Source organism: Mus caroli, unplaced genomic scaffold, assembly GCF_978045245.1.
Source record: "Mus caroli unplaced genomic scaffold, Mus_caroli_1 scaffold_17, whole genome shotgun sequence".
Taxonomy (NCBI): domain Eukaryota; kingdom Metazoa; phylum Chordata; class Mammalia; order Rodentia; family Muridae; genus Mus; species Mus caroli.
The window spans coordinates 54243989-54266097 of NW_028227272.1; positions in this window are offsets into that span (position 1 = coordinate 54243989).

A 22109-nucleotide genomic window follows, 5' to 3' on the forward strand; every position below is an offset into this window, starting at 1 on the left:
TCAGTGGCCATCTCATGTCCAGAAAGCAGCATCCCACGGCACTCCTGCCCATCCTCCAGCCCCTGCGTTCTTCCTTCTTCTATCCCAAGATATTCTCTGAGCCTTGGAATTCTGGCTTTATGACTTCAAAGGCTTAGCTTCTTCAATCACACCATGAAAAGCCATGCATAAGAAATTCGGTATCAGCTTTACTTCTCCCAAAATACCTGCTGTGAAAGGCAGGCATCCGAGAGATACCAAAGTTAAAACACATTTTTTTTTTAACATTTTGAAATTCTCCCTTAAGCCCCACATTTCTCCTAGATAAAACCAAAATAGTATCATGTAGATTATATTTTCTACAAAAATTATCATACTGGTGAAAAGAATCATTAAATGCACAAAGGAGCAAATGACCTGGCCAGAGTGGGGTGATATCTGTAACAGGTGCTTCACCACCTCCTCTGTGTTGTTCTCCTATGGAAGCCGGGAGTAGCCAGGCTATTTCTACAATTTGAGAGATGTTCACTGTGAGTTTCTTTAAACAGGGAGTTAAATTGTGAATGGTTGAGGTTCTCAAATAAGATGGAGCCACGTGACCTAAAGGAGATTCTTACAGATATGAATGTGCAAGTCAACAGAACCAAAGATATCTTACGGCAGAAAATAGTGAGATTCTAACCCGAGGAGCTGGAGAGATGGCTCAGAAATTAAGCTCATCCCAAGACTTGGGTTCAATTTCCAGTATGCTGTGGTGGCTCAAAATTGTCTGTAACTCCAGTTCCAGGGGATATGATGTCTTCTTCCAGTCTCTGCAGCCACATGTGAAACACACACACACAAAGATACACACACACAATGGCACACAAACACACACACAGCTGTTTTTGTTTTTGTTTTTTTAATTAAGATCCTAAACTAGGGAGATGGATGGTTACAGAGCAGAAAGAAGAGTAAAGAAAGAGAGAAAAGCTGTAAACAGAGAAAGAGTATAAAGGATAGAGTTCCTGTTTAATTGTGAGACCCAGGAGAGGGATAGCAAGGGTAGCCCAGATAACAGTCCTCAGGAGATTTGCTTCTAAATGGAGGTGTGATAGAAAAGGAGTATATGAGACAGTTGCCAGCAGGCGATGCGGATCAGAACAGGAGTAACATCCAAAGATCCAAATCCTGACACCTATTCATTTAGTCAGTCAAGGAACAGAAAATGGCACAAGTTAGTCAACCTTTAGGGAGCAGACATTTGGAAATATTTTCAAAACTTCAGACACATACTCCTGGCTTCAGGAGTATCTTTCTATTCTGTTCTGTTCTTCTCTACTCTACTCCACTTCACTCCACTCTACTCCACTTGATTCTATTTCATTGTACTCTATTCTATTCCATTCCATTAGTTTACCTTATAGAATCACTGGAATAATTGCACAGCAGGCAAGGGTATATACAAAGATGGTTGTACTTTGCTTACAACAGGCAAAACCAAAAGAACAAAGCTGGTCGGTCTAATTGTGTATCATTGAATGTTTCATCTATCCAATGAAATGCCAATCTGTTGCTAAAACAAAATAAGTTAGAGCTTGCAAGAGGATGTGGAAAGGTGTTTTAAATATATGAAAAAGTACTAAAATAGCATATCTAGTACAACCCCATGTTCACCTCAAATTGCACATGCACATAGAAAGGTCTGAAAGAATATATTTGCTTGCTGGGCGTGGTGGTGCATGCCTTTAGTCATGGCACTTGGGAGGCAGAGGGAGGCAGATCTCTGAATTCTGTAGTGAGATCCTGTCTCAAAAGAACAACAAAAGGATATATTCAACATTTTAAACTTTGATGAGTCTGATTTAGAACATTCATTTTATACATTTATAAACTGATTAAAATATTTTCCCAATAAACATGTATTGGATTTGTAATGAGGATAAAATATTAGAAAGATCCTTTAAGAAAAAGAACTAGAATTTTTGGGAAGCCAGCTATCAGTAAGCCACTGATATTAAAGATGAGATACCTTGCTGGAGCAAGACAGGCAGTCATAACTGTGAGAGACACTGGCATGTGGGATCTAAGTATATACAAGGGAATGGGAGGCCACCCATTGGCTGGCCACCTCTAAAGCGTTCTAACTCCTTTTCATTCCTTCTCACACTGGCTCCCATTTGTCCCTTGAGTAAGTCCCATCTCCCAAAATGTGACCTTTACACTTGACCTTCCTCTCCTCTTCCTTCAGAGACTCCCCCTACTCCACCGGCCTCAACACGAGTAGAGTCTAGTTATCCACTGTTCTCCAGACCTCCGCTTCCTCAGAGAAGTGTCATGGATTACTTTTGGAGCTAGAAGGCCTGCTTACTATTATGTGTCTATCTGTCATACGTGATTTGAGTAGAGGAGTCAAGAAACTAAACCTGGGAATGAGAAAAATGAGAGCAGATCACGTGACTTACATTTCTTCTTTTTCTCTTCTTTTCTTTTCTTTTCATTGCTACCTGCTTCTTTCACTTTTTTGTTTGTTTGTTTGTTTGTTTGTTTGTTTTTTGAAACAGGGCCTCCCCTTATAGCCTTGGCAGTTCTGGAACTCATTATGTAGACGAAGCAGGTCTCAAATTCACAAAGATCCACCTGCCTCTACCTCCCGAGGGTTGGATTATAGGTGTGAGCCACCATACCTGGCCTTGTTCCTTTGACTAAGTCTATCTGTGGTTCTTTGCCAATGAATGGTTTTCAGATGGGCTGTAAGAGAATCTTGAAGTCATCTGTAGCTTGTTAGCTTCCGTTCCAGTCCTCTGTACATCGGAATAACAGAGGGAGCCAAAACAACAGGAAGAAGCCTGCTACCCAAGTGTGGTTTAAAACTTCCTCCGGCAGTTTCTAATGTGTAGACCATATGGAGAATCACTGGCAGAAAGTCACCTTGAAGCTGCAACTCTATCTGGAAAACTGAAGGCCGCTTAACTGGTTCCACTCAATGCTTCCTTGCGACCGGTCTCCAGATGGTGTCAGACTTGCATCTTCTAACAAAGGCTGAAGGCAGGAAACTCTATGGCAGAGTTAAGGCTGAGGACTTTGAATCATTGCAGCTGGTTGTAGGACTAATTTGATTACATGTGCAGATGGTTTGGGGACAGTTGTCACAAAGAGGAGCAGACACGGTGCCTATGGAGACCCAGACATTCCTTTCTCTGTCATTCACATGACTTAAAGACTGTAATAGCATGCAAATATTATTTCAGTATGTTAAGGGATGGGGGTTCCTGAGGCTCTGGGACATTTGGGCTTTGTTTTTCGAACTGTTCAGCTGTTAGGAATCCTGATTTCCAAAGCGTTGAACCTATTGCCAGGTGAGAAGACTGCGAATCAGGCCATCGGATCCCTAGATCTAGGATGGTCACAAACCAGACTCACCTGTGGCCTTTATTTAAATCGCCTCTGCTCCCATCTCACTTTCTTCTGATCCCGTTCAGTTCTAACATGTGACACTAGGTGGCGCGCGTGGAACTTCAGTGGGGAGCAGTTGGCGCTAGCTGGCTGCCAGGATCCTTCTTTGAGTTCTTTAAAAGACCCAGGGATCTGCCAGGAACAATTTGAGAAATAAGACAGTTTCAGGAGGACCTTTTTTTTTTTTTAATTTTTGTTTTATATGTATTGGTGTTTTACCTGCAGTGGATGCATGAATGAGGACATAGAGTCTCCTGGACCTGGAATTTATGGACAGTTGTGAGCTGTTATGTGGGTGTGGGGATTTGAACCTAGGACAGGAGTACCTTTTATTAGGAACTTTGGGGTCTGTGATAGCCTGTAGTGTTTTCATCGGATTCTTTTATTAATTATGCCTTGTGTTCACAGTCCTCTCCCCTTACTTAAATCTGAAGTTTTTAAACGTTGAATAGAAACTGTTTCTCAAGCTGAGCCATATTTGGTATGTTGTTTTTTATGTTTGGTATTCAGTCCAGGTCTCACTATGTAGCTTAAGCTGGCCTCATATTTGAAATCTTGTCTTAGCCACCCAAGTATTCAGGTAGCCCATCTAGTTTACATTTGGAATTTTGTGTGTGACATAAGAGCATACAGCATTGTTTTGGCAATAACTAAGCTTTTTTTAAAATTAATTTGGCAATAACTAAGTTACTCATCTGTAGCTTTTGAGAGAGCTCCGCTACACCAACAGTAGACTTTAGAGCCATTCGCGTAGAGAAATCCGCTTTCTCTTTCACGCAGTGGGTTGCCTGCCGCTATGCAGGGTCAGTTTGACATGGTTCTTGTTCAAAGCCTCACTCCTAAATATTGTTTGTCCAGGCATCTGAAGTCCCCAGGGGAGCTTTTTCCCAACTCCAGGCCATCTCAGGAATTCAGTCCTGTTCAACCAAATCAGAACATCCCTAAGATGGCACTTTCTTCATTGACCAAAGCCATCCAAGTCACCAGTCCCACTTTCCTTCTGTCCCTGAACACGGACAGACACAGCAGCTAAGAACCTAGCAACAGGAACAAACATACAAGAAGCGATTTGGGGGTATAGCTGTGAGATCTGAAAAGAGATTTAAGCATTTCCACATTACTGATTCGTTCTAAGAGTCGGAGAGGAAAATTCTGACTTTCAGACCTTTGAGTTGCATGAGGTTGAGATGTCATGGGGTGGGGTATGAAGTGTGTTAGGGTTGCGGTGGGCTCAAAGCTCACATGTTCGCTCACAGGTGAAAGGCTGAGCCACCTAAAGCCTACTTAAAAGCATTCAGTGGCATTTGGGCAGATTTCACGTGGCCGCCTGTTTACTTTTCTGTACCTTTCAAGTTTGAAGATCATTTTTAAAAATTACTTCAAAATGAAAAGAGGATGAAAGGAAAGAAGAATGATCAGCGGGTTCTAACAAAAAGCAATTATTTGTAAATGACCTTGGTTTATGGTTAAACAGCTAGTGTGATTTCAAGAGGGGTTTTGTCTTTCCTTTGGACACAGGAAGTATCTGCCTCGCATCTGACCAAGTGACTGCACCCGGGCACTGAAAGGCTTTTGTCAAACATTGTTAAGGTTCCACAGTCCATCAAAATATGAAGCTTTAAATGATGGCAGGATATACAACTGTCAAGTCATTTATAACTTTTTTAAATTTTTATCTATTTGTTATCCATGTGCATGTGTGTTCACATGTGTGAGTGTGTGTGTGTGTGTGTGTGTGTGTGAGTGTATGAGTGTATGCTACCTGTGTGCTTTGTGCCCACAGAGATCAGAGGAGGGAATCAGATCACCTGGAACTGGAATTATACATGGTTGTGAGCTGAACTCAGGTCCTCTGGGAGAACAGTAAGTGCTCTTAACTGCTGAGCCATCTCTCCTTCCCCTACTTTTAGTTTTAATTGTGTGGTGTGTGTGTGGTTGTGTGTGTGTGTGTGTGTGTGTGTGTGTGTGTGTGTGTGGTTGTACAGGTTAGTATGGTGTTCTTGAAGGCCAGAAGAGGGTGCCAGGTCTCCTGGAGCTGGAGTTACAGGTAAGTGAGCATCCTCTGTAAGACCAGTGCTTGCTCTTGACCTCTGAGCCATCACTACGACTCTGATCATGGGTAATGATTTTCCTCCATCAAAGTGGAATACGTTCCGCGAGGGATTACATTTCTTGCATTTCTCTAGTCTCTTGACTACTGTGTTTTTTATTGTTCATCTTCATGCCAACTCTACAAAGGTCGGCAGGTACTCAATTGTGTCTTCCACCAGTCCTTGTTGTTGTCACTCCTTGTATTTACTATCTGCTGGTGAGAGTGTGAACTGGCCCAGTCATTGAGGAGGGGAGTGTGGAGGTTCCAAAAGGGCAGAGAACACAGGAATAGAGAACTTTCCAGTATGGGGCCCTAGGTTCAACCCACAGTAAAGGGGGGGGGGGAACAAGAGCTGTCTTTGATTCTGAGAGTGGGGCTGGACAACAGCAAAGGGCAGAGGCTTATAGTCAGAGAAAGGAAACTCTGCCTATTAGGATTTATTTTACATTTATTTATGAATATGTGTCTGTGTCTGCCATGTCTGTGTGGGCCCCTGTGGGGGCCAGGAGAGGGTATCAGATTCCCTAGAGCTGGAGTTACCTGCCAGACATGAGTGGTGGGAACTGAGCTCAGATCCTCTGGAGGAACAGCAAGTTCACGCCAGCACGGAAAGTCATGGTCTTGAGACACAATCTGTAACTGTCTCAAGGCAGAGTCACGCTAGCTGTCGCTTGTGTCAGACATCAGCTGTACCCTCCACTTCCTCTTTCCAAGAAATAACTTCTTACCCAGCTTCAAGACAGGCTGGCGGCAAGCTCACTATGTATCTGAGTGTGGCCTTAGACTTCGATCTTCCTGGGATTACAGATGTGTGCCAGCCATACTGGGCTACTTTCTCCTCATTGTGACAATGTATTACTTCCTTCTGATTTCTCCCTGTCTTTCTCTTTGTTTTCAAGCAAGTTTCACTACTTGGGACTCAGTCGGCTGATGTTTCAATGTTGCCTTCTCTTGCTCGTTTGATCTTTGTTTTGTATGCCTGGCAGACTGATCGATTTCTATTGTGTTGTGGTGGTTTCGGTTGGCTGGATGGTTGGTTGGTTGGTTGGTTGGTTGTTTTGTTCTGAAACAGGCCTTACCATATGCTCGGCTTGCATGGAAATGGCCATGTAACCCAGGCTGGCCTTGAACCGACAGCAGTTCGTCTCCCTCAGCCTCCAGAGTGCTGGGGTCACAGATGTGCACACACATTCCACTTTCTGAGAAGTTCATGTAAATCTGCACAGTAAACCCCACCTGACAGGCTGTTTCACTGAAGCTTTTACTTAAAATTCACGTATCCAGTTCTGATCATTTACATTTCGAGAGGCTTTAGGAGGTCATTAACATGCATCCCACCGTACTGCGGTGCATACTGCCCTGCGCACTGCCATACTGCCCTGTGCTGTGGGTATCTGTGCACTTCAAAAAAAACACTCACTCCCATTCTCCCTCTTGCTGCTATGTAGTGACTCTCAAGAGCTAGACAATGACTCGAACAAGCCTAACTCTTCTTGTTCAATGCCAGAATAGTGCTGAGGACTTGTTTAATGCTGACACTACAAAAAATCTGAGTGAACTAGTAATTGAATGAAGAAAAAAATAACTTGTGCATGCCTATGCTCAGGACAATGTCGAGATTTTGTATATCTTCTCACTTAGTCCTTAATCCTCACTAATACTCTTGTTTGTAAGTTTTAATTAGCCCCATCTGACATACATTTATCTCTTACATATTTCTCACCACTAATTATAACTCCTTGAAGGAAGTCTATCTGATGAATTTCTGAGCTTCCTGTCTTTACTTCCTGGGCAGTAGATCTGACATAGAAGCCCTTAGTTCTGTCTAAACTAAGGTTTATCATCAACCACGGAGGCAACAACTTAATGACAAAATCTGATAGAGAAGAAAACCGTCTCCAGTGCCACATTTCACTTCATGATTGTGACAGAAGTAGTATCATTTGTTCTATTTCCTTCTAAAGAATGTACTTAGTATCATTGTCAGTTCACAAATTTTCTGCTTTCTCTTCAAACATGAAGCATGACCATAATTGTTTATTCCTCCTCCTCCTCCTCATTCTCCTTCTTTTTCCTTCTCCTTTCTTCTTCCTCCTCCTCTTCTTCCTCCTCCTCCTTCTTTCTCCTTCTCCTTTCTCCTTCCTCCTCCTCCTCCTCCTTTTTTTACAGGACCTTGTTACATAGCCTTGGCTGGCCTGGAACTTGCTATGTAGATCCTGCTTCTGCCCCCCAAGTGCTGGGATTAAAGGCCTGCACCAGCACATCTGCTCGCTCCTTTAATTCTTTATCTTGATGTGAACTCCTTGGTGACTCCTTACCCTGCATCTACAAGCCACTGGAATTACACACGTCTTATATTAGCCAGTATATAAACTAACATTATTGACAAAATTATGAGGCATGGGGTAACTAAGTGCCTTTTAGGGCTGGCAAGATGGATCAGTGGGCAAAAGACTCCTGTCCTGGCAAGGCTGATGACTTGAGCTTCATCTCTGGAACTCAAATGATAGAAAGAGAGAACCAACTCCAAAAGGTTGTATTCTGTCTTCTACATGCATGCTACAGCATAGGCAAACACACACACACACACACACCTTTTACCATGCCTTTTAGCAAAAAAAAAAAAAAAAAGATGAGTTGGCAGGCTGGAGAGATGGCTCAGCAGTTAAGAGCATCAACTGCTCTTCCAGAGGCTCTGAGTTTGAAGAAGAAGGAGGAGGAGGAAGAGGAGGAAGAGGAGGAGGAGACTTGGTGATTGCCTCTTTGGCAATCTGATAGAGCCCCTATGAGCCCTGCTTAGTTCATTCTATGAATGACTAGATCCTTAATCTTCCTTTCTTCTATAATTTGACCTTTAGTCAACTAAAATCACTTATTGGTGTTGTTAACATGTGGTTATCACCAGAAAGAAGCGTCTAAGGCACCTCACAGATCCCAAAAAATAAGAATATTTGAAGCAGATGCTGAGAATTGAATAATATAGTTGACATTTCAGAATTTCCAGTTAGGGGGAAGCATTTCAGAGATAACTTTTCTTCTTACGTATTTTGTATAAGTGTGTTTCTCAGACCTATGGCAAGGGTCTGGTGCTGGAAAAGTCTCTGGCCACACAGATAGAGCAAAAGTCATCAGTCTGCTCCCAGCCTTCTGGGCTTTGGATAACAGTTTGCACATCTCTTCCTTCTGAGAAAGAATCCTGTGTTTAACATACCAGGAAGAACTGACCACGCAGCTTCTCTCCTTGCAGCTCGTTTTCAGACGGCCACTACTCTCCAGTGGGCTGTTTTAGGCTCTGCCTTTGCAAGAGTAAGTGTAAAGGAATTTTAATTCAGCATCATGGCTGCTCTGGCAAGGGATCACATCCAAAGACCTGGGTCTGTATTAACTGAGTGGAAGACACACCTTTCATACCTCTGACTAGACTAGACATGTACCCTTACTACACACCTTTCATCCCAAGCAATGAAAGTAAGTTAGTTTGTAGACAGAAACAGCCATATTTGAAGGTGATGTTTAACTGAAGGCAGACAAAGTGACAAATCAGAGGAAGATCTGACTGAATGAGAGAGAGATAGGACACCTAACTCTCATGAGAACAGCACAGGAAAGAGAGGTGGCTTAAAGCACTGCAGAGGTGGAGGAGGGGTAGGCAGTTCTACTTGGACAGTTTTACAGAGACAGGTTACAGAGAAAACAAGCTAAATGAAGGGAAAGACAAACCAAGCCAGAGAATGAGAAGGGGCCAGAAGATTAGAATATATTTTCAAACTTAGTTGAGGCCAAACAGAGCAATTTAGTGAGAAGCCGAGAGAAGCCAGCTTGAATCAGTCAGCGTGGAGAGGAGTTTTACCATCATCTGAGTTGAACCAGTCAGCCAGAGTTCAGAAGGAGTTAGAAAGAGTTAATTCAGTAGTAAGCCTTGGAGACAACAATCACATTTGCCAAATAAAAGTTACATTTACAAGAAAGTAACCGTGAATTGGATTTAAGTTTCCTAATTTCCTTTGATGCTTTCCAGAAAAGCTAGTTGTATCCTTTAGACCTAGAAATAGCAAACAAATTCCTTCCTATTTGTAGAACCTGGAGGACTTTAACTCTGTAAGCCAGGGCTGGGAAATTTAGCAGCCAACAAATGGAATAAATTGTATGTAAATCTAATTGTCTAAAGTCATCCAAACACCAAGAACAAATTCATCCTATTTTTGGTATCAACACTGTACCCATTGTATGTCATCTGTAATCTTACCATGATTTCTTTTTTATGACAGAATTTTAAAAATTATGTTATTTATTTATTGTGTGTGCGCATGGGCATGTAGGTGGGGGGGGGTCAAAGGATAACAATCTCTCCTTATCATGTTGGACACGGGCATTGTACCAGTCTTGTCAGCAATAGTCTTAATTCATTGAACCATCTCACTGGCTCTATGGTAGACTTCTTAAAAGCAAATTCTAGACATTGTGATTTCTCCCAAAAAATACACTAGTCTCTTAAGTAAAAAACAAAACATAACCATAATATCAATACTTTCATTGAACTGAATTAGTACTCCCATCTCCTTTGCTCTATAATTTATTATGTAAATTCTTAATTCTTTCTTTTATGTGTATGAATATTTTGCTTGCATGTATGTCTGTGTACTGTGTGTGTGCCTGGTGCCCACAGAAACCACGAGAGGGCATTGGAATCCCCAGGACTGGAGGTATAGACATTGCGAGCTGCCATGAGGACCCTCTGAAAGAACAGCTTAGCTGTTGCGCCATCTCTCCAGCTGCTGATCCACACACAGTCTATTTAAACGGCTTCATTCTACACCAAAGGTGCCATTGCCTTGTGGCTGTCCTCAGTATGCATGTTGTCCCTTACATTCTATTGGCTCTTACATTCCATTTGCACAGGGAGCCAGGGCAGGACTTTTCTGTTTTCCCTAGGGTCTTTAATTTGGGCTACTGGCACAATTCTTGTTAGATCGTTGAAAATGATCTTATTAAAGGGTCACACAGGGGTCACACAGGAGATGGGTGATGAGAAAGGGAGGCACCATTATGAGAGTGACCTCAAAACATTAGGTATATCACAAAGTTCTTTCCTTGAGTCCGTTAACTTTTCAGTTTTAGTTTGGAGAGGATATTTGACCCCATGGAATTAGGAGTCCTTTCTTATATTTGCCAAATTGCTGAAGCCATTGAATATTTGTGCAAAAAATGTGTCCAAATTTGGGGCCACAGAGGAGTCTCTGTGTGAGTTATTGCTCCTGTAACTTCCACACAGCTGCCTGTGGAGAGGAGAGGGAGGGATGGGGGTCAGGTTTCTTGGATGAGCTGCAGTCAGTTTTCTGAGGATGTGGTTGATCCCAGAAAATACACAGCTAATTTATAAGAGGCTTGGAAGAAGGCAGCTGCCTTGAAGAAAACACATTGAGAATTCTAGAGGTCAAGAAATGACCTTGATCCTTGTGGGAAATTTCCACTGGTGTGTACCAAAGAAGTCTGGAGGAAGCTATGGGCCATCTGAAAGCTCCTGACAACGCTGTGCTACTTTACCTTGTAGACAAAAGGAGTTGAAAGACAATAGTCTTTAAATACAAACTCTGCTCCATACTGGCTGGAAGGAAGGCCCTCCACCCTCTGGCACTCCCGGATCCTAGGATTTAACCGTTCCTTTCAGTTTAACAGAGTCCAACAGGGTAGATACATACATCAATAAATTCTTAGATGTGAATTATTTTTATAGTCTTTGAGTCTTTAGAAGCTAATAAATCACATTAAACAGAGCCCTAGATTATCTGTCTTCCTTTTTAATGCCTCTGCAAGACCATGCATTATCTCACAGGATCGGAATGTGACAGAGTCTATTTTGAATTTTCCAACGACTCTTTTCACTTAGCTTTTCTGAGACCCAGAGTTGAAAAGAATTTGTGCAACCACAAGTCACCCCCAGTTCACTGGGCCTTTCTGTTCTGGTTTCAAAGAGGTCAGTGTCTTCTTAAGAGCCATGTGGACACTTGAGCATGTTCTCAGGAGAATGCAATCCTTGTGCTGAGAAGTTATCTACAGAGAATCCTTCACAGAGCTCTATCTAGTGATATAGAGGCATGTCTGTGGCCAAAAGATGCTCTAAGCACGTAAAGACCAGGACTGTTTCAGTGAACCCAATAAACCCTAATTAACGAGACTAGCCATTGATATGAAGACTGCTTATTTCCAATGAAACTAGCAAGACAGAAGTCTTAAAACAAAAATGTTTGCTGCCCAAACTTGTTAGGATATACAGCTGAAAGCTACATTCATTGCCATCGCCTCTGTGTGTGCGGGGAGAGATGTTGAGGGTGGGTAGTATGGTCTGTCTTTGCGTGTGTGTTTGGTGGGGTGTGGGATGTGGGGTGTTAAGTGTGGGTTGGTCAGTGTGTATGTATGTGTGGTTTGGGGTAAAGTGTATTGTGTGTTGCATGTGGTAGGGTGTAGGGTGTTGTGCCTGGGTTGTGTGGTGTGTTTATGTGTGTGTCTGTGTGTATGTCTGTGTCTGTGTCTGTCTGTCTGTCTCTCTTCTCTGTGTGTGTGTTTGGTGGGGTGTGGGGTGTGGGGTACTGAGTGTGGGTGTTGTGGTGTGTATGTATGTGTGGTTTGAGGTGAAGTGTTGAGTATAGTTTGTGATATGTATGTGTGTGTGATGGGTTGTGTGGTCTGTGTGTCTGTGCACGTGTGTGTCTGTGTGGTGTACATAAACATTCCTGTGTGGATAGGGATGCATTCCTCATGACGGTGTCTGTTGAATGGCCTGCCTCTATCCCTCTCTCCCTTACTGCTTTGAGACAGAATCTCTCTGCCACTGAACTTGGAGCTCATCATTTTGGCTAAACTGGTCACACAGCCCTTGGGATTCTGCCTGTCTCTGCACTGGGGATAAAGGTGTAGGCTGTTATACCCACCTTTTATGTCGGTGCCAGGGATACAAACTTGGATCATTGTACACAGCAAGCACTTTACTCACTGAGACACCTCCCCAGACCTTGCCACTGCATCTCCCTTCTTGATTCTTGGCCTGTAATAGTACTTAGGATATGCACAAGCATCCCCTCAGAAGTGGCTTTTGGCATCTGCTTCCAAATTGCAAGTACAGCATGCCAGTCCTGAGGAGGGTGTGTCCGTGTATACGTGTGCCTGCATTTGCCTTAATGAATGTTTAGAAATTCAATTCAGGTGGCTGGCAATGTGGCTCAGGAGATAAAGGTGATTGCCACCAAGTCTAATGACCCAAGCCCCATCCCTTGAGGAGTGAATCACCTACAAGTCTTCTCCACAAATTATCTTCTGACCTCCACAAATGTGCAGCAGCATATGAGTGCTCCCCTTTGCCCATTAATAGCAGTCATGTATCCTTCTCTCTACCCAGCCCCTGATAACCAAATTCTGTCTCCATGAGTCTATTTTAGCTATCTAATGTTAGTGGAATCATCCAGTGTGTGTCTTGTTTCTGTAACTGGCTTATGTCAGTTGTGACAATGTCCTCATTGCCCATCCCTGTTTTAGAATTTCCATCCCCTGGACTGGCGAGATGGCTCAGCGGGTAAGAGCACTGACTGCTTTTCAGCAGGCCCTGAGTTCAAATCCCAGCAACCACATGGTATCTCACAACCACCTGTAATGAGATCTGACACCCTCTTCTGGTACATCTGAAGACAGCTACAGTGTACTTAGATATAATAATAAATAAATCTTAAAAAAAAAGTAGCCGGGCAGTGATAGTGCATGCCTTTAATCCCAGCACTTAGGAGGCAGAGGCAGGCAGATGTCTGAGTTTGAGGCCAGCCTGGTCTACAGAGTGAATTCCAGGACAGCCAGAGCTACAAAGAGAAACCCTGTCTCGAAAAACAAAAACAACAAAAAAAACAAAACAAAACAAAAAAAGAATTCCCATCCCTTAAAGGCTGACAGTTATTCCATTATCCCCTCCTCTGTGCACAGACACCTGGCTGCTTCTAACTGTTTTTTAAAAGTATTCATTTATTTTATTTATTTGAGTTCACTGTAGTCTTGGTCTTCAGACACACCAGAAGAGGGCTTCAGATCCCATTAAAGATGGCTGTGAGCCACCATGTGGTTGCTGGGAATTGAACTCAGGACCTCAGGAAGAGCAGTCAGTGCTCTTACCCGCTGAGCCATCTCTCCAGCCCTGCGTCTAGCTTTCTGGCTACTGCTATGAGTTTGTGCACAAAGATGTTTTTGAGATCTTGCTTTCTATTTTGTAAAAAACTTATGTGTATAGATATTTTGCAATTTATAAGCAAAATTGTCTTCAAAAGGCCATGGAGAATCTCCCAGGTGATAACTGACAGTACACGTTGGGCCCATCTTAGATGTCATTTATTCTGACAGGTAATGCTTGCTTTTTTACCAATCTTGTGAGACAAGCTGTCTTGGTTACTTTTTCCTGTGGCTGTGATAAAGTACTCTGACAAAAGCTACTGACGGGTATACAAACTTTATTTTGCCTCACAGTTCAAGCACATGGTCTTCCATGATGGAAAGTCAACTGTAGGAGCTGGTAACATGGCGCCCATACTCAGGAGACAGCGAGTGGTGTCCTCAGCTCACTTTCTGCATTTTATGCAGTTAGGGGAATACTGCCATTCCCTGTGGCCAAGTCTTTCTATTTCAATTAACCTAAGAAAGCCTTCACAGGCATTTCTAGAGGCTAACCTAAATTTCAGTCCCTCATAAGTGTGAATGGAGGCTTGTCTCCTAGGTACCTTAAGTTGGCCATATTAACCATCACACACGAAGTGGGTTTTTGTTTCTAAGGATTTATTTATTTATTTTATATAAACACACTGTAGCTGTCTTCAGACACACCAGAAGAGGGCATCAGATCTCATTACGGATGGTTGTGAGCCACCATGTGGTTGCTGGGATTTGAACTCAAGACCTTCAGAAGAGCAGTCAGTGCTCCTAACGGCTGAGCCATCTTTCTAGCCTACGAAGTGTTTTCTTTTGAAAATGATTTAGTAAGAAGCAGTTTGTTCAATGTCCCATCATTTGCAAATGGCAGAGAGAGGTTTTTTTGTTGTGTTGTGTTGTTTTGTTATGCAGATATACAGTTTCCCCAACACCTTTTGTTGAAATAGTTCTTTTCCTTTACAATAAAAGTGAGCTTTTGTTGCAAGTCTTCTGATCATCTTTGTAGGAGTTTATGTGTTCTGTGATTGAGCTGATGATCTGTGTCTATCTTTAGGAATTACCATGGTTTTGTAGTTATCAGAAATCAGGAATCTGAGACCTCTGTGTTTTGTATGGCTTTTTTTCTTCTTCCCAATTTCCAGGTTGTATTGGCTATTTAAGGCTCTTTGAGATTCTATACACATTTAGGCTAGATTTTCCTATTTCTGCACAAAGGCCACTGTGGTGCTGATAGGATCAGCAGATCACCTTGAATATTACAGGCTTTTAAAAAAATAAGCATTAAGCCTTTTACACAATAAACATGGGCTTTTTCCTCTTGTTGGTGTCTTTATCCAGCGTTTTATAGTTTCCAGTGTAAAAGTGATTTTTTTATTTCCTTGTTTTAGCCTCCTGTTTGTGATACTGTGAATGGAAATTTTTGTAATTTCCTTTTGGAACAGTTCTTGCTTAAGTTTAAAAAACACAGCTGGTTTTTGTGTATGTTGTAGCTTGCAAGCTTGCTGAAGTTCTTACTTTTCCTGTGTGTGCACTGGCAGGTGCAGTCCTTATGTTTTTCTGCATACAGGATCCTGTTGATGAAACTGGAAAAGATTAGGAGGTGTGGCCTTGCTGGGACAAGTGCATCACTGAAGGTAGGCTTTGAAGATTCAAAAGACTTGTGTTGTTTCCAGTGTGCTCTCTGCTCTCTGTTTGTGGATAGAGATGTGAGCTCTCAACTGCTGCTCCATCTCCATGCCTGCCTGCCTGCCTCCCTGCTGCATGCCTGCCTGCCTACCTGCTGCCTGTCTGCTGCCTTCCTGTCTGCCTGCCTGCCTGCCTGCCTGCCTGTCTGCCTGTCTGCCTGTCTGCCTGTCTGCCTGTCTGCCGCCTGCCTGCCTGTCTGCCTGTCTGCCTGTATGCCTGTCTGCCTGCCTGCCTGCCTGTCTGCCTGTCTGCCTGTCTGCCGCCTGCCGCCTGCCGCCTCCTGCCTGCCGCCTGCCGCCTCCTGCCTGCTGCCTGCTGCCTGCTGCCTGCTGCCTGCTGCCTGCTGCCTGCTGCCTGCTGCCTGCTGCCTGCTGCCTGCTGCCTGCTGCCTGCTGCCTGCCTGCCTGCCTACTGCTTGGCTGCCTGCTTACTGCCTTGGTTCCTGCCATGATGATGATAATGATGAGCTACTATTCCTCTGAACCATAAACCCCTCAAATAAACCATTCTTTCTATAAGCTGCCATTTTTAGTGGAATAATTTCACTTCTATAAGTGGTAAACCATTCTTTCTATAAGCTACCATATTTAGTGGAATAATTTCACTTCTATAAGTTGGTCATAATGTTTTATCACAGCAAAAGAAAAGTAACTAAGACATGTTATCTGTGCATTTTCCATGTGTGGCCTTTATAACATGAAGATAGTGTCCTTCCAGGTCTAATTTTTTTTTTGAGGTCTTTTCTCAAGAAAGTAATGGAAATTTGTTAAAATTTCTTTTTACATGAATAGAAATGATTGAATATCATGACTTTGATTCATAGGCTATAAAGACACTGAGAAAGGCCTTAGCAGATCGGAAACTATAATTGTTTTATGAAACTCGTTTTTCTCATACTTCTTGGTGAGGCCTCACGCTGTTATCAGAAGCGGCAGTAAGATCAATGTATTTTTCCTTCCCTGGTCTGCCCACTGCTTTCCTAAGCTTAGGAAGAGCTGAAGGCAGCTTCCTTCCTGAATAGGAACTGGAGGGGAAATAAAAGCAGTTTGGACTAATTGATGCTGACAGCTGATTGGGAGCCATTTTTAATGGAATAATGTCAGTTCTATTTCTAGTAGTAAAAATATCACTTCTATTTATTGTAGTAAAAGTTGACTTTTTTGATGCATAATAAATGCATGGGTAGACCAAGGAAACCTCTACTACAATCAAGATTAGGGCAGTTCTATCACTATCCCTCTTCTACCTTCAACTCTAGTTCTTCTGTTTTGAGAATGTCATAAAGTGTATAACACTTCTGTGATTAGACACATACAGGGGACTGATGGCTTTGCTAGGAGCCATCTTGAGGAGAGTCATCCCAAAGTGTAAACCAGTGTCACACCGTGGTAGGCGACCATAGGTATGACGCATTCCAGTGGTTCAGGGTACCAGCCTCTGAACACATAGCAGTCTCTGACTTCTGTTAGGAAAGGGTGTTGGCCAAATTATAAGACTAGTGCTTGAGGGCTGCCATCAGACTTAGTTCCTGGCTTCAAGATGCAATGTCAGCATCTGGGGTGCACAGTCATTTCATGGGTCGTAATGTTTATCCTCTATACGTGAATAACACTGAGGAAGAAATGTGTACGTTAGAAACTGAAGGAGTTGCAAAAAAGATTATTTTAGATAGATTATAAATAATTATGTTTTTTCTGCAATAACCAGTGGATTGATTTTTCTGGCCTACATAATGAAATACATTTAGTAGAGTAAAATGAAGTAGTTATACTGTATATATTAGAATGTTTTTGGTTTCAAGTTAACAGAACAGCTAAACATACCTGAGGTGAGGGGCTTATTTTTGCTGTCTAGAGGCAGATGGTTCTAGGGTTGAATCAGTGATATCCACAATGTTGTGAGGAGCCGGGCTCTTCCCGTTGTTCGTTCCTTTATCCACAATATGAAAACATCGGTGACCCCCATTGCTTACTTCTTGCTAGTAAGATGATTGGAACAGCTCCAGACATAACATCATCATACAGTTACATTCATATGTGGGAAGCAGGGGACTTTTAAGGATGGAGCATGTGTGTGTGTGTGTGTGTGTGTGTGTGTGTGTATACACGCGGGGGCATGTTGTAGTATGTGCACACATGACATTGTTTCCCTGTATTTCTCTCCACCTTATTTTTTGAGATAGGGTCTCTTACTGAACCTAAGCTCATTTCTCTTATGCTGGCCTCCAGTGAGCTCCCAGGATTTTTCTGTTTCCCTCTCAGCACAACCCTGGGGTTCCAGACACACCCAGCCATGCCAGGCTTTTTACATGGGTGCTGGAGATACATACTCTTCCCCGTTGAGCCATTTCCCCAGTCTCTACAGGAGAGCTCTTACGAGTGTTTCTTCCTCTTGCTCTTGCTCTTCCTCCCTCTCTTCTTTTCCTTTCATCTTCCGATTTAGAGGGAGATGCTCCCTGCATCAATCTTACAGACTTCACAGAGAGCTTCACCGCTTCGTAAAGTATGTCCCAAGCACTTCCATGGCTTTTGTACTTCGAGGTGAGCTCTGGCAGGAGGTAAGAGGGTGAGGAAAGAGTCCCTCAAACAGCCACTCCATCCGCAGCTGCCGTGGTGGGCTAACTACTGTAGTTTGGGTAAGGCACTTCCAACTACACCACACGCAGAAGGAGCCAGGTCCTTCTCAGCTTTCTTTATTTCACTTCCCCCTTTGTCTCTTTCAGTGTCCCTTCATCATCATCATCATCATCATCATCTGTAGAAAAAACATGAAAGTCCAGCATCCACTTCAATCTCGGCCTTCTTTATATCCTTTGGACAGCACCCATTTCCAAAAACAAAAACAAACAAAAAAAAAAAAACAAACAAACTGGAGGCTCCATGAATTCTCAGGAGAATTGCTGGCCTTAGAATGGAAAATACATTTTTCACGGCCTAATACACTGATGCCGATGATGAATAAGAACTGAAAATGTTTATAAACAAAACAAACCAATCAAGGACAATTTCCCAGTGTTAGCCTGCAGTGAAAAGCTTGAGAAATTCGAGGCCTGCCCTCCTTGTCTGCCCCTGATGCTGCAGGCCTTGAGAGCCACAGGATACTTTTTTACCATCAGAGCAATGACGTCAGTTTTTCCCTTCCAACTGTGGTGAGAATGGCAATCAGAATGACAACCAGAGCCTAGCGCTGGAGGTGGGACTTGGGCTCCAGACTCACAGAAGGTAGAGCCATTGCTAGACAATGTCTCACGCTCCAGATTTTGAAGGTTTCCTACGTTTGACAGAGTAGTTCTGAATCACGCCATGGAGATGGCAGGGCAGAATGGCGATGTTGGACCACTTGGCTCTGTGCAGCCAAGTTCCCTGCTTCTGAGTGGACGGCTCCCACTCTGAGTGGGCCACTGTAATCCAAACCTTGTTATTTCACTTCCTTCTTTCCCAATCATTTCACCACATAATCATTTTTCAGGGGAGAACGGAGAAAGAGGATTTTTTTTAAGGCTTAACCTCAAAATGCTGAGTCAATGAAGCATTGACCTGTTAACTAGGAAGAAAAGCAAAAACAATACCAAAAACCATAGTTACTAGGCAACCTGCTCAATAAAATCTTTAGAGAAACTTAAAAAAAAAACATTTATTTTTGAGACAGGGTTTTGCTGCATAGTCTAGGCTGGCCTCATATTGTCCATCCTCCTGCTCCAGCCTCCCAAATACTAGGATTACAGGTATATTCAACCATACTTGGCCTTCTAAGGTCAACTGTATTTGGCAAACAGGAGCAGAGTTAACAATGGGATGCTGGGCTGGTGAGATGGCTCAGTGGGTAAGAGCACCCGACTGCTCTTCCGAAGGTCCAGAGTTCAAATCCCAGCAACCACATGGTGGCTGACAACCATCCGTAACGAGATCTGGCGCACTCTTCTGGAGTGTCTAAAGACAGCTACAGTGTACTTACATATAACCAATAAATAAATCTTAAAAAAAAAACAAAAAACAATGGGATGCTGAGCCAATCCTGGTGAAAGACTCTGGGTTGAACCTTTGAGTAACTCCCTTGGCTCTGAGGACTGGAAATGGGCTTTCCTGTGGAGAAGCCAGCAAGGATCTGCTCCATGGTACAACCAGCTATGGGTATTCAGAGACCAAAAAATGCTGATAACCACAGGCCACGGTGCTGTGGGCTTGCTGGACACATTGCAGAGCAAAATCAGCAGCAGTGGCTTGAAGCTGTTTCCTTTTATGAATATTGCATTAATAAAGCCAGCGCCATGTCACACGGCAGCTGAGAACTCCAGTCTTAGGCCGCTCTCACTGTGATGGCTGGAACACTGGCTGGGAAAATGATGGCTCATCCAAGGCAGTGGGTTTTCTAGTTTAAGGTTCTGAGGTTCTGAGGAAGGAGCTGGCAGACTGGTGCTGTTCTGGGGGGTATCCCTTAGTCCATAGTGTAAGGGAACTGAGAAAAACCTAGGACATCAAGGGGTCTTGGTCAACCATGGCGTGAGTGTGAACATCTGTGGAGGGCTACGGAGGTTGGTAATCTAATGAGGCGTGGAGAAAAATCTCACTGCAGGCAACTAATGACCATTGAGAGGGTGAATTAGCCTCTCCTGGGGATAAGCCCCCTAACTGGTTATCCAAGACGAAGGGCTCAGCCCTGACACCATGAACACACAAACAAAAATGTGTACAGCAGATTGTATTTATATATTGGTGTATACAAGTGTGTGTGTGTGTGTGTGTGTGTGTGTGTGCATGTAACAGTAATAAAGGAACAGAGACTCTCAGTTTGAAAGTGAGGCAGCGGTGGGCATGGGTTGAGTTGAATGGACGGGGTTAATGTAAGATAAAACCCTTCCCCACAGACTTCCCAGCTGCCTCTTTTTGGTCCACTCAGCACCGTGTGCTTGGCACACGAGGTAAGGGTATAATAAGTGAAGTTTGAATAAAGGTCAACTCTACCTCATCACCATAATTACCGCAGGGTATCGTATATCCCAGGCTGGCATTAAATTCACAGCGTAGCTGATAATGATGTTGAACTCAGGACCCTGTGCCTTTCCTGATCAAGGGTTGCAGGCATACACACACCATCATATATGCAGGTTATGCAGTGCTGTGAGTGAACCCAAGGCCTCGTGTATGCTGAATCAGTATTATTATATTTGGACAAATTAAGTTGAGATTTAACAGTTGTAGTTATGCACCAGTTAGTCCTGTAATGGAGGAATAAGGATAGAGGGCCTGGGATCTGAAGTTGGTAGGCTTGATTTCAATCAAACCTTCTTAGGGCCTTACCTAGGACAGGTCACCTGAGCACCAGCAACAACTCAGCTACATCCCCAACCCAATTCTACATTGTCATTCACCCGTAACTCCACCCATTTGGTTCTATTCCTAACACTGCTGACCCTGCACGTGAAATACACACCAAAATAGAAACACCTTAAAGATCTTAGTTTTCAAACAGTCCTAAGCTCCTCTTCCTAAGCTCTTGTGTAGCCCCCTCCCCTCCCCTGCAAACACACACACACACACACACACACACAACTCTCTGATTTTTCAGTTTGTTCCTTCTCTCTTGGTCTCTGGTGAGTTTCTCCTTCTGTTCTCAGCGCTGTTGCTAGGACTGGGGACAGGTTAGAGCAGCAGTTGTCCCAAGCTTTCACTAAACGCTTCACGGTAATTTCAGGATAAGCTAGACACTGTGGCAGACACCTGTGGTTCCAACACTGAGGAGGCTGAGGCAGGAGGATCATTTTGAGCATACACAATAAAGACAGGCTGGGGAACACAGTGAGATCCTGACACTTACATGAAGACTTTTAAAACCTGCAGAAGAGGAGAGTCAGTCATAATGTAGGGATGTGGGTTGGGGGTGTGGAATGAATGGGAGACAACAGAAGTCAGATAATTCTAGTTTCTCACTACTGGGGAGATTGATATGAATAAGGAGGACTTCCAGACTATCCCAGGGTGAGAGTTCTGTGGGGACAAACTGCTTTGGGGTATTGGCTCTGGAAAAGCAAGAAAAAGGCATAATTTTTGTGGATAAAACTGTGTTTTTGTATAGTGTCTTAGGATTAGCGATTCATCATCGAAGGATGTCAGAACAGGAACTTAAACAGCGTAAGAATCTGGAGGCAGGAACTGATGCAGAGGCCATAGAGGATGCTGCTTACTGGCCTGCTTGCTCAGCCTGTTTCCTCCTTCCTTCCTTCCTTCCTTCCTTCCTTCCTTCCTTCCTTCCTTCCTTCCTTCCTCCCTCCCTCCCTCCCTCCCTCCCTCCCTCCCTCCCTCCCTCCCTCTCTCTCTCTCTCTCTCTCTCTCTCTCTCTCTCTCTCTCTCTCTCTCTCTCTCTCTTTCTTTCTTTCTTAAATAGAACTCAGGAGCAGCAGCCCAGGGATGGAACTACCTACAGTGGGTTAGGCCTTCCCCCATCAGTTGCTGATTAAGAAAATCAGTCTTACAGCTGGATCTTATGGAGACATTTCCTCAATTGAGATTCCCTCCTTTCAGATGACTCTATTGTACATCAACTTGACGTAAGACTAGTGGACTCTTTACAAAGCAGATTGTCCTATAAAGCGTGAGAAGCCCTGAACAAGACAGACTGCTCACCAGGGCCCCTTAGAGTCTGTCTACAGAATAACTCTTCCCAGAAGAGGACTCTTTGGCCTTTAACTGCAACCCCTTTCTTGAGCAGGACTCATTTATTAGAATGTAGAGTTCCTAACAAT